Here is a 13,599-nt window from a genome sequence, read left to right as displayed (position 1 = left end):
ACTCCAGACAATATTTCAAAGCCACAGTCATCAAGACAGTGTGGCACTGGTACCAAAACAGACATATAGACCGATGAAACTGAATAGAGAACCCAGAAATAAACCCAGACACCTATGAAAAGACAGACTTTTCAGCGAGTATTGCTGGGAAACCTGGACAGCTGCATGCAAATCAATGAAACTAGAACACACCCTCACACCATGCACAAAAATAAGCTCAAAATGGCTTAAAGACTTAAACATAAGACAAGACACCATCAAACTCCTGGAAGAGAATATAGGCAAAACATTCTCTTACATCAACCTTACAAATGTTTGGCACTCCATAGGGTTTTTGTTTTTTGGTTTTTTTTTTGTTTTGGCAGGAATTTCTGTAAGTTCCTTGTTCACTTTGTGCTGGCTAGGTTTTAAAATTAGGTGATATAATTGCTAATCCTCTAAATTGGACACACATAAACTGTGTTGCCTTGCAATACGTTGAGAGGGAAGGAAGGAAAACAGGAGCCACTGTCAATTCCACTGTGAGTAGCTTCTGGTCTTCTGTGTACACACCATTAATCCACCTGACCTATGAGCCAAACAAGGGTGCCCTTGTTTGACAGTATCTTCAAGATCAGTAAAGATGAAATTCTTTCCTTTGTTAAGAGAAAAGTAAGATGAGCTGAAGGTCCATATTTTCTTCCTGTAGCTCATTTGATCACCTTGTGCACCCCCTCAAGAGGGTCCCAACTGGGAGACTGGTTGGAAGTAGTGAATTCCCAGAAGCAGGTGTCAATCACGAAAGAGGTGGGACTGTTCCTACATATCAGGTGGACACTGGAAAGGCAGGGGAGATGGAGCTGAAGGAGAAGTGACACTGGGAGGCCAAACTTATTGTTTGTGACCTAGTTTGCATGGTTGAGGTGACTCCTGAAAGGAGGCAGTAATCTCTAGACCATAGCACAGGGAGTCGTGACTCAGCTTCGGAGCTAATCCACCACTTGAAAAATGGAATATGAAAGGAGACTTATTCCCAGGACAAAGGAAAGATATGGAAAACACAGTTTTTTCTTTTTTTAAAATTGAAGTATCATTGATTTATAATGTGTAAATGTACAAGCAAAGTGATTCAGTTTTAAATTCTTGTTATTATAAGGTATTGAAGATATTTCCCTGTGCTATACAATAGGATCTTGTTGTATATCTATTTTATCTATAGTAGTATATATCTGTTAAGGAATTAATCCCAAACTCCTAATTTATTCTTCTCCCCTCCTTTCCCCTTTTGGGAAAATCCATCCAGGTTTGTTTTCCATGTCTGTGAGCCTGTTTCTGAAACCACTGTTATTTGGCTAACTCAACAGAGAGTTCCAAACTCTTTGTTGCCACGTCCTCTATAGAGGAAAGGAAAATTAAATCTTTGCTCTCCTTGCTTCTCTTGTTACTAAAGATGGCCATGTGACATGGTTTTGATCAATGATACATAAGTAGATCTCTGAAAGGAACTTCTGGGAAAACTTTTTCTTTTCTTTTTTTCTTTCGTTTTAGGGCTGTACCAATGGCATATGGAAGTTCCAGGCTAGGGATTGAATCAGAGCTGTAGCTGCTGGCTTACACCACAGCCTTAGCAATGCTGGATCTGAGCAGCATCTGTGGCCTACACCACAGTTCCCAGGAAGGCCGGATCCTTAACCCACTGAAGCAATGCCAGGGATTGAACCCGCATCCTCATGGATACCAGTCTGGTACATTATCACTGAGCCACAACAGGAACTCCCAAGGTTAGTGGGATTCTTAATCTTCTGAGCCACAATGGGAACTCCTTGCTTTTCTTGATAATACAGGAAAACATAATTAGTGCCACTTCTCTATGCCTTCCTCCTACTGTCACTTCAGGTGAAGTGACCAGAGTCAGAGCAGCCTGATTGTTCTTTGACAATGAGGGAAAAGTCAAGAGAATTGCAGAGATGCTGGCCCTGGCCAGGTGGGGCTGCTAAACAAATCCCAGCAGTTATTTATATCTAGATTTCTTGTTATCTGAAATAAGTTCTGTCTGCTTGATACCAGTTTTTTTTTTTTTTTTGAATTTTCTGTTGTATGCTTCAAAGCATTCCTAAGTGCTACAAGATACCCTCTTATGGACTAAATTATAGACCATGCCTCTCCTTTTCCTCTTTCCTCTCAGCCTCATGCATCCCCACTCTTCAGCAAGTAACCTGCTCTATTCAAAGATGAAACAACATCAGATAGAAACTTGCATACATTCTGTGCATGGAAACAGCAACAGCAAAGGAGGAAAGGAACACAGGCAGTTGAAAGTCATACACCCTCAGAAGAATGACTCTTTTGAAATATGGAGCTCTTAGAAATATATACTAATCTAATCTAATAGCCAAAAAATATTATTTAGGTAAAAATGAAAAGTAAATGATGAAATAAACTATTTTTCTCTTAACAAAACAAAGGAAAAGATGGAAAGATGTTGGCAGGGTGGTAGGAATTTTTTCACTTTTGTCTTTTTGTTTTTTAGGGCTGCACCCAAAGTCTATGAGGTTCCCAGGCTAGGGGTCAAATGGGAGCTGCAGCTGCTGGCCTGTGCCACATCCATAGCAATGGGGGATCCGAGCTGGGTCTTCAACCTACACCACAGCTCACAGCAACACTGGATCCTTTAACCCACTGAGTGAGGCCAGGGATCAAACCTGCATCTTCACGGATACTAGTTGGGTTTGTTACCATTGAGCCAATGATGGGAACTTTCACACTTTTGCCTTTTTCTGTGTTTTCATCCACCTGCACCCACCCCTCTATGACTTTTGTATACTTTTGAATTCAGAAAAACCCCAGTATTTAAGAAAAGCTTCCACTTTATTATATACTTGGGTCTCTACTCTGGTGGCTTGCATTTAAGGTCAGAGACTCCTTTCTTTAACAAAAGCTATGCTGCCCTAAGTATTTTATTTTTGTACCCAAGGAGTATGCAACAGCTTTCTTCCTGTCCCTCACAAAGATGCATGGGCCTGTCCCACTTTGGATCCTGACCTCAGGCCATCCTTGTCAGTAGCCAGCAGAGCCCTCACCTGGGACACTCTGGGAGTTGCCAAGTGGGATCTGACCTGTGGGCAACAGATTCAACACAAGCTCTATAAAAATTCCAATGACATTTTTTCATAGAAATAGAAAACAATCCTAAAATTTGTGGAAGACCCCAAATAGCTAATATAATCTTGAGCAAGAAGAGCAAAACTAGAGGCATCACAATTCCTCACTTCAAACCAGGTTACAAAGTTATAACACTTGAAACCATAAAATCCTGGCATAAAAACAGACACATAGACAAGTGCAACAGAAACCTGGAAATAAAACGACACATGTATGGAGTTCCCATCGTGGCTCAGTGGTAACGAACCCTTGACGTTTTCCTCATGGTCAAAGAACAATCAGGCTGCTCTGACTCTGGTCACTTCATCTGAAATGACAGTAAGAGGAAGGCGTAGAAGAGTGGCACTCACTAATCATGTTTTCCTGTGTTAGCAAGATACTAATTTGATCAGGATACTAGTTCCATCCCTGGCGTCACTCATTGGGTAAAGGATCTGGCATTGCCATGAGCTGTGGTGTAGGTTGCAGACATGGCTTGGATCTGGTGTTGCTGTGGCTGTGGGATAGGCCAATGGCTACAGCTGCAATTCGACCTCTACCTTGGGAACTTCCGTATGTTGTGGGTGCAGCCCTAAAAAGACAAAAACAAAACAAAACAAATCCCACACATATACAGTCAACTAATTTTTGACAAAGGCACCAATAATATACAATGGAGGAAAAGATAGTCTCTTCAATAAATGGTGCTGGGAAAACTGGACAGCTACATGCAAAGGAATGAAAGCGGGCCCTTATATTATACAAAAAAAAACCAACTCAAAATAGACTAAATACTTAAATATAAGGCCTGAAACTGTTAAACTCCTAGAAGAAAAGAGAAGAGAAGCTCCTTGATGTTAGTCTTAGCAATGATTCTTTGGAATTGATACCAAAAACAAAAGTAAACAAGTTGGTCTCTATCAAACTAAAAATTTTCTTTCTTTCTTCCTTTTTTTTTTTTTTTTGCTTTTTAGGGCTGAATCTGTGGCAAATAGAAGTTCCCAGGCTAGGGGTCAAATTGGAGCCACAGCTGCCGCCTACACCACAGCCATAGCAACACCAGATACAAGCCATGTCTGCAACCTATACCACAGCTCACGGCGATGCCAGATTCCCCAACCCACTGAGCAAGGCCGGGGATCAAAGCATATCCTCAAGGATACCAGTCGGATTCATTTCCACTGCACCACAACGGGAGCTCCTCAAACTAAAACTTTTCTGCACAGAAAAGGAAGCAATCAACAAAATTAACAGGCAACCTATGGAATGGAAAAATATTTCCAAATCATATATCTGGTGAGGGCTTAAGAGCCAACAAATATAAGAAACTCATACAACTCAACAGCAACAAAACAAAACAAAACCCAAAAAAACCTGATTAAAAAAATGGGCAAAGGATCTGAATAGACATTTTTCCAAAGAAGATACACACATGACCAACAGGTATATAAAAAGATGCTCAACATCACTATTTATCAGGGAAATGCAAATTAAAATCTCAATGAGATTTCACCTCACACCTATTAGGATGACTGTCATCAAAAAGTCAAAATACAATGTGTTGGCAAAGATGTGGAGAAAAGGGAACACTTGTGCACTCTTGGTGGGAACGTAACTTAGTGCAGCCACTATAGAAAACAGTATGAAGATTTCTCAAAAAAATAAAAAATAGAACTACCATGTGATCTCGCAGTCGTTCTTTGGGGTATACGTTCCAAAGAAATAAAAATCACTATCTCAAACATTTGCACTCCCATGTTTGCTGTAGCATTATTCACAGTAGCTAGGATGTGGAAACAACCTAAGTGTCTGTTGACAGATGAATGGATAAAGAAGATGTGGCATATATACATATACAGTGGAATACTATTCAGACTTAAAAAAAGAAAGAAATTCTGCTGTTTCTAACAGCATGGATGAACTTGGCGGACATCATCCTAAGTGAAATAAGCCAGGTACAGAAAGACAAATACCATATATATATAGTCACAAACATGGAATTTAAAAAAGAAAAAAAAAGTTGAACTCATAGTAATGGAGAAGAGAATGGTGGTTACCAAAGGTAGGAGTTGGGAAAAAGGAGAGATTGATCAAAGTGTACAAACTTTCAGTTATAAGAAAAATAAGTTCTGGGTATCTAATGGACAGCATGATGACTGTAGTTGATAATGTATTATGTAACTGAAATTTGCTAAAAAATAAATCTCAAGTGTTCTCACCTCACTCACACACACATGAATTGAGAACTATGTGAAGTGATGGATACGTTGATTAGTATGATTGCAGTAATCATTTTACAATGTAAACATATATCAAAACAAATCTTTGACAAAGGCACCAAGAATATAGTTTTTATTTGCCAAAATATAAAATATTAAAAAAAGAAATATAAAGGGGTTTTTTATAGGGGTTTAAACCAAACTTCACAGGGTCTGATTCGGAATCAACCATTATGTCAGGCTTTTATTTTATTTAATTAAATTAATTAATTAATTTTGGCTACATCCAAGACAAATGGAAGTTCCTGGGCCAGGGATCGAAACTGCACCACTGTTGCCACCTGCGCCACAACTGCGGCAATGCCAGATCCTTAACCCACTGTGCCACAAGCGATACTTTGGAAAACATTTGTACAATGGGGTGGGCCAGCCTTCTCAAGGAGGTTTTGGTCACCACACTTAGGGACCAATTGCAGTGAGTTGGACTAAACACAATTTCTTCTTGGAGGAGGTAAAATCACTCTGGTGTCTGTGACAATTTGCTGAGTTTGTTGCTATAAAACTGATTTTGGGGAGTTGTCGCAAACCCTAAGCACCTACCCTGGGCTGGGTGACATCTTAGGTGAAAAAAGAGGACACCTTGGGCTCTTACCATTCTCTTAACACGGCTTGGAAAGCAGGGCAGTGTGGGGCAGGACAGAGTGACTTAACACACGGACATACCTCACAGGTACACGTAGGGCAGGAAGCAGAAAGCACCAGAAGTCACTTACTCCCTGATTTTCAAGAAGTCTTTTCCTCTTCTTTCTTTCTCTCTTTTTTCTCTTTCTTTTCTCTTTTTCTTTCTTTTCTTTCTTTCTTTCTTTCCTTCTTCTTTCTTTCTCTTTCCTTCCTTCCTTCCTTTTCGTTCTTTTCTTTTCTTTCTTTCTCTTTCTTTCCTTCCTTCCTTTCTTTTCTCTTTTTCTTTCTTTTTCTCTTTTTCTTTCTTTTCTTTCTTTCTTTTCTTTCCTTCTTTCCTTCTTCTTTCTTTCTCTTTCCTTCCTTTTCTTTTCTTTTCTTCCTTCCTTCCTCTCTCTCTCTCTCTCTCTCTCTCTCTCTCTTTCTTTCTTTCTTTTTGTTTTAACAGCACACCAAATATTAAAACCTAATATATGAGACCAGTTAGAAGGGGAATGAACTCCTCTGGTGGTCATTGCCAACTTGGCTCCTCCTCATACCTCCTTTGGCCTCTGAGACCCCTGTGAGGGTCCCTAAAACACTTTCAAGTACAAATCTGAAACCACCATTTATTTAATAGATGAAGAAATGAGGCCTCCAAGCGTTAGGCTTAAGACCCTGCAGCTAGGGATGTGCAGAGGTGGAGGCTGAAGCCAGGAGCCCAGGGGCCCCAAACGTGTCCTTTTCACCACGTCATTCCTCCACATGTGGGCTGGTTGGAGAGCTGGAAGGGCTCTGGGTTCACCTGTTCTAGGGAGGCAAGTGCCACACTGGGGAGTAATAGCCTGTGTGAATGTACTCTGAACCAGTGCCCTAGGTGGTGGCATTCAACTCCAGGAAGCAGGCTTAAGAACTTTTGGGAAATATGTCATCTTCTTTTTGTTGGCCTTGGAATTGGTGGAATGAGGGGGACTTTCCAAACACATTTCCTGGGTCTGACAGGGCTCCACTAGCACACAATGCCAATTGCAATAACTGAGAATTTCCAGAAGAGGGCACTATTCACCAACAATCTACAAAGTGACCTGCCATCAAAGATTGGAAAGCCAAGATACTCCTTTGAAAAGCGTTTGTTTTTCTTAGTTCTCCCAGTCCTCTGCAAATAACATAAAGAAGATACAGCAATACATATGAATTAGGACTTATCAATCACAGATTTCCAGGGTGTAGCTTTAAAAACATCAGGTGACCAATAGATATTCAGTTCTTTATATAATCTGCCTGAAGCCACTTTTAAAGTTTCTTGGAAAATATAGTTTTAATGAATAGCTAAAAGTGCATGTCGCAAAGAAGGAGTTGTGGGTGAGTAGGGGGGGTGAGAGGGGCTGGGCTACCTGCTTGGGAGTATACAACTGGTGTTCAGAGATTTAGATCTTTCTCTTGTACCCCACTATTGCCAGGGAGCTGGGACTAGGGTCTCATTTCCCAGAAGAAATCCTGGTTCAAAGGTGTTGCCCCAGGGCATCCTAAGCTCCTTTGTAGGAGTTGAGGGAGTGGGAGGAGAGGATGGGAGATGTTGTTTGAGCCAGGGGCCAAGCCCACTCTCCCCAGGAATGGGATGAGAGGCAGGACCCTCCCTTTCAGGAATGGTCTAGACCAGTGGTTTTCAACTGGGGGCTATTTTGTCACTCACCCCCATCAGGGGGTATTTGGCAGTGCCTGGAGACTTTTTAGCTGTCACAATTTGGGGGATGCTACTGGCATCTAGTGGGTAGCATCTAGAGAAATAGCTGAACTTTCTAAAATGCATCGGACAACCCCCCACAGAGAGATAATACAGAATTATCCAGGACTTCTCATCGTGGTTCAGCAGAAACAAGTCTGACTAGCATCCATGAGGACACAGGTTTGGTCCCTGGCCTCACTCAGTGGGTTAAGGACTGGGCATTACCATGGGCTATGGTGTAGATCTCAGACGCAGCTCGGATATGGCATCGCTGTGGCTGTGGTGTAGGCCGGCAGCTGCAGCTCTGATTCAACCCCTAGCCTGGGAACCTCCATATGCCCCTGGTATAGCCCCAAAAAGAACAAAACAAAACGAAAAAGAATTATGTGGCCCCAAATGTCAAGAGTGCCAAGACTGAGAAACCATGGTCTGGATTTTAGACCAGGGATTCTCAAAGTGTGGTCCCCAGTCCAAGCGTATCAGGATCACTTGGGGGCTTGTTGCAAACATAGATTCTCAGGCCATGCCCCAGATCTGCTAAAGTCAGAAGCTCTGAGAGCAACCTGGGCTTCAGTGAGTCTATCAGATTATGCATGTCACATTTGAGAACCACTTGCCCAGGGATGATACTGCTTGAGATTTGAAGTCTGAGACTGTGCTTCTAAGATAGGAATGTACTTACAATCACTGTGGAATTACGTAGATTCTGATTTAGTAGTAAGAGGATTTGCATTTCTAACAAGCTCCATGTGCTGCTGGTGCTGCTGGTCAAGGCCTACATCTCGAGAAGCTAGGATCTCTGATGTTGTTTCCAAAACTTGCCAGATCATAAGGAAGACTTGAAGTGTGTGTTGAAACTTTTCAGATTCCCAGGCTCCCTCCCCCTTGAGACCCACTAACTAAGCCCTCTCCAGAGAAGGGGCCTAGGAATCTGTATATTTAATAAATGCCTCAGAAAATTCTCATAATCAAGCAGGTATGAAAACACTGATGTCAGGGAGTAAGTTCAGGAGTTACTGATTAAAGACATTACCTCTCAGTCCTCTTCATCTATACTGGAAGTTCTCAACCTGGGCTGAGGAGAATCATCTGGGGAGCTTTGAAATCCTCCTTGAAAAGGCCACAAAGTGGATTGATTACATCAGAACCTCAGAGGATGGGACTTAGGAGGTGGTACTTCCCCCCCACACACACACATTCATGGCATGTGGAGGTTCCCAGGCCAGGGATTGAACCTGAGCCACAGCAGTGGCCAGGCTGAATCCTTAACTGCTGGGCCACCAGGGAACTCAGGAAGCAGTACTTATAAAAGGCACCCAGGTGATTCCAAAGTGCAAAGAATCAGTGACCTTAGAAAATAGTCTGGCAGTTCTGAAAAAAAAATGTAAACATCAGTTACCATATAACCCAACTCCTAGGTACATACCAAATGAATTGAAAACCTATGTCTACACAAAAACTCATACATGAATGTTCATAGCAGCATTATTCAAAATAGCTAAAAAGTGGAAACAATCCAAACGTCTATCAATTGATGAGTGGAAAAACAAAATAGCTGTGGTATATCCATACAATGGAATATTATTTAGCCACGAGAAGGAATGATATATGTTACAACATGGATGAAACTTGAAAACTTATGTTAACTGAAAGAAGCCAGATGCAAAAGACTGTATTGTATGATTCCATTTATATGACACATCCAGAGTAAGAAAAACCTACAGAGGTAGAGAGTGGATGAGTGGTTTCCAGGGGTTGGTGTGAGGGAGGACTGGAGAATGACTGCTTTATATGCACAAGGCTATATTTTGGGGTGATGAAAAAGTTTTGGAACTAGATGTAGAGGTCATGGCTGCACAACATTTTGAATGTACTAAATGCCACTGAATTTTACACTTTAAAATGACTAAAATGGTAAATTTTATGTGCCGTTTATTCATTTCAACCTAAAAAAGTAAAACGAATCATTGATCTATACAATTTCCTAACAGAGGTAGAGTCCAAGAAATCAAGCAAAATTTGGATGTGTGTGGATTAGATTGCTGAGAATAAACCCTAGGATAAGATTTATCATTGAGAATAAACCCTAAGATAGGGCCACAGGGGACAAATTTGTGCCCCTGTGATCTTTAACCCTCTGCTAGGGGAGGGAGTAAATGGCTTTTGAAAGCTTGATTGGAAAAGGAGATATTATCAGATCCCTATGCCTAGGGGCAAAGGAGCAAGTTTTCATCTGTCAGTTGAACCTGTATTGATTTGAGTTTGCTCCCAGAATCTGGGAGGCTTGTGCTTTTTTTATGTTCAAAGGCTGATGAAGAAAGTGATGGCTGAGATGAGTTTTCTTAAAGTGTGGGGGTTATTTAATGTGAGTATAAACAGAAGGATGACCTACAAGGCTGAAGGTTTAGGGATGTGCAGGCAATTGACAGTAAAGTTTCATTTATGTAGCCACGGGCCTGGGAAGGGAGGCTGAGAATGCCCAGCCTTGAGGAGGAGAGGTCACCGGGAGGTCATGACCCCATGCTCTCAGTCAGGTGGGCCTAACAGAGAGGGATGCTAGCAAGAGAAGCTGAAGATATAGAGACCTCTCTTCTGGAAGGGCAGCTTGTATAATTTATTTATTTTAATGTTTTTGGTTTAGTATCTGTCTCCCTTGCTGGGCTCTAAATTCCACAAGGGCAAGGACCATGTCTATCGCATTTACCACCCCATACTCAGCAGTGATTCGCACACAGTAGGGGAGTTCTCAGTAAGTCTCTGCTGATTGATGGCCCGAGGTCACAAACAAAGCCCCTCAGTGAGGGGTGAATACTGATGGCAGAACTGCCGAAGGAGGGGTGGGGTGGTGGAAGAAAAGTCTGTGAGCAAACCTGGACAACACATGGGTGCCAAGAAGGGGCTCCCTCACTTCACTCAACACCAAGAGGGAAGGAGAGGGTCACCAGGGGCTTGCTGGAAGTGATGACACCTGAGCTGAGACTCAAAGGAGGACCAAGGGTTAGTGGGTCAGAGACCTGAAAGGAGGTTCCTGCAGAGAAAGCAGCATCTGTGGGGGCACAGGGAGCTGACCAGCCCGGGGGATAGTGGGGTAGCTGCAGGGGGTCAGCCCGGGAGGGGAAGCCCCTGGAGGAGAAGACAAAGTCAGATCCTGGGCGGCTGTCTGGAGGATGGATTTGAGAGAAATAAAAGCAGAAGTCTGTTGAAGGAAGAGAAGGGAGTGGTGAATTGCCTTGAGGAGATGACACTGATGATGAGCAGGAAAGAGGGAAAGGGAGTGAGAGTGTTTCAATAGGTGTATTTGTTGGGATTTGGTGGCTGAGTGAAGGAAAAGTCTAGGACAGTGATGATGATGGTGACGAAGACATTGCTTACGGCTAGCATTTGCTGAGCACGTACGTGTCAGGCACTGTGCTAAGTGCTTCGTATGCACCATGTCATTGAACTCGTATGAGCCACTGAAGCAGACTATTATTATGTTCATTATACAGATGAGGAAACTGAGACCCAGGGAAGCTGTTACTTGGCCAAAATCACCAGGTTAGTAGGTGGAATAGCTAAGCTCTTAAGGAATAGCAAGAAAGACACACAGGCCAAATCTTATCCATAACCTATCCCATGAACTAAGAATAGTTTTCACATCTTTTAATTATTGAAAAAAAAAAGAATATCTTATGCCACATGAAACTTAAATACAGCTCCAATCTGAGTGTTCCTAAAGGACGTTTTCTTGAAATACACATCACACACAAAATGGCTATGCTCTCACCCATACTCAGTACCGCCTCCAGGGGTTTAGTTTGGGTTGCCTCAGGGGCTGGCACCACTCCCTCAATCTGAGGAAATGGAAGGAGGAGAATGATTGCTGGTGAATGACAAACTGAGCTGAGGACAAGTTGAGCTGGAGATGTGTGGATTATTCCATGATAATGAACAGTCAAGAGGGCAGCTCTGAAGGGACCCTGCTGAAGCTGCAAACTGAGGAGGCATCAGCCTACAGATAGCAGTCCTGATCACGGGGTGAGTGAGACCACTTAGAGCACGCAAGTGAGGGGGACCAGGGTGCACTGAAGAACCAGATGTGGACAATGGGGAGGCACCAGGAACTTAGGGTAAAGGAAGCAACATGAGCATGGGGATTAGGAGGCAAAATCTCCTATTCTAAGGATGTTGGCTGTACAAGGAGGAGGAAAGAAGAGTGCCCAGAAGGGATGGGGGCCAAAGAGTTATTTTTATTTTTTTTCATCATTAAGATGAGAGATATGCAAATGTTATAGGCTAGAGTGATGGAGCCCTTAGAAAGATGAATTTGATAATGAATGGGAGAGGGGAGAAGTGACAGAGCGACATCCTCAAGGCAGCTGGAGGGATGAAGTAAGAGGATCAGTCTTCAAAAAGAAAAGAATACCTGAGTCCAGAGAAACATACAGGTTTGAATCCACCTTGAACAGACCATAGGGGCTTTAGGAAGGCAAAGTCTGGCCAAAGGCTCCAGCTACTGTGTCTACATCATCGCCATATGTGCAGAGGCCACACTTCCCATGGGCTGCTCGCAGGCAGGGATACGATTCCCAGGGAGCCCATTCCCAGGAGATGGGGGACTGCTCAGATGGTTGACCTGGGCTCAGAGACTCCCCTAAAACCTTGCTGAACCTTCTTCGGACACACTGCACCCAGCCTTCCCTCCCGCTCTTCTTCACTTGGAGTCAGACTCACACTGTATCTGCCAGCTCTTCCAGCTTTCCTCAGCTTCCTTCCTATTTTCTCTCAGGAGCGCTTCTTAATAAAATCCTTGTACGTTTAGTCCTGTTGGCATCTGCTTCTTGGAGGACCCAGACTAACACAGCTACCCCCCAGGCACACATGGATAAAATCAGGAAGGCTGGGAATTCCCGTTGTGGCTCAATGGTTAACGAATCCGACTAGGAACCACGAGGTTGTGGGTTTGGTCCCTGGCCTCGCTCAGTGGGTTGAGGATCTGGCGTTGCTGTGAGCTGTGGTGTAGGTCGCAGACGCGGCTCAGATCCTGCATTGCTGTGGCTCTGGCGTAGGCCAGCAGCTACAGCTCTGATTAGACCCCTAGCCTGGGAACCTCCATATGCCACGGGAGCGGCCCAAGAAATGGCAAAAAAAAAAAATCATGAAGGCTGAGTTAGGGTGATTCAGATCCCTCAGCGGGAGGTGCTGAGTCCAGGGAGGCCATGACGAGTCTGTGCGTGACCGCCAGTTGGGTAGTAGGAGTGCAGGGGGACCCGTCACCTTCTCACAGGTCTGCAGCTCACTGTGTCTGTCAGGCACGAGACACATTCTCAGGTGGTCCAGGCAGATGTGACCAGAGGATGGGTATGAACACAGATAAAACGTGGGGGTGGTGGGCACTGGGGAAGCAGCTGAGGGGGTTCCCACCTAATTCTCTGCGAGCAGGGAGTGAGGTCAGCTCTGTGAATATGATGGGTCCATGGAGTGGGATCTCGCAAAGTGGAGGCCTGGGGGAGCTGCTGCGGGGAAAGGGAGATGGCTGACAAAGATGGTATTGCAAGACTAGTGAGACAAAGAGAATGGAAAAGTAGCAGGGGTGGAAGATGTTTTAAGGCCTCGTAGGCCTTGGGAGGGTCTATGAATTTTATAGGAACTGTTAAGGGAAGCCTTGGAGGGTTTCAAGCTGGGGCACTACATAACTTGATCTACATCTTAAAGGACATTCTGACTCCTGTAGGAGGTGACAATGGTTGCAGCAGACCCGTTAGGAGGCTACAGCAGTCATCCAGGCAAGAGAGATGCTCTAGAGCAGGGTGGTGCAGATGCTAGTTGCTGAGAAAGTTCCTCTGGTGACTCCATTTTTCCCAATGAAATACTAAGCATGGACACTGACAACACCTG

The 13,599-nt window shown here is 43.6% G+C and overlaps 1 long non-coding RNA gene across 1 annotated transcript in view; it reads left to right on the top strand.

Annotated features, from left to right (window-relative positions):
* Positions 1 to 13,599, top strand: part of LOC106504434 — a 191,916-nt gene that overhangs the window by 37,796 nt on the left and 140,521 nt on the right. The window lies entirely within an intron of this gene.

This window comes from Sus scrofa, chromosome 7 (assembly GCF_000003025.6).
Source record: "Sus scrofa isolate TJ Tabasco breed Duroc chromosome 7, Sscrofa11.1, whole genome shotgun sequence".
NCBI classification, from domain to species: domain Eukaryota; kingdom Metazoa; phylum Chordata; class Mammalia; order Artiodactyla; family Suidae; genus Sus; species Sus scrofa.
This window is presented reverse-complemented; position numbering and strand designations above follow the sequence as displayed.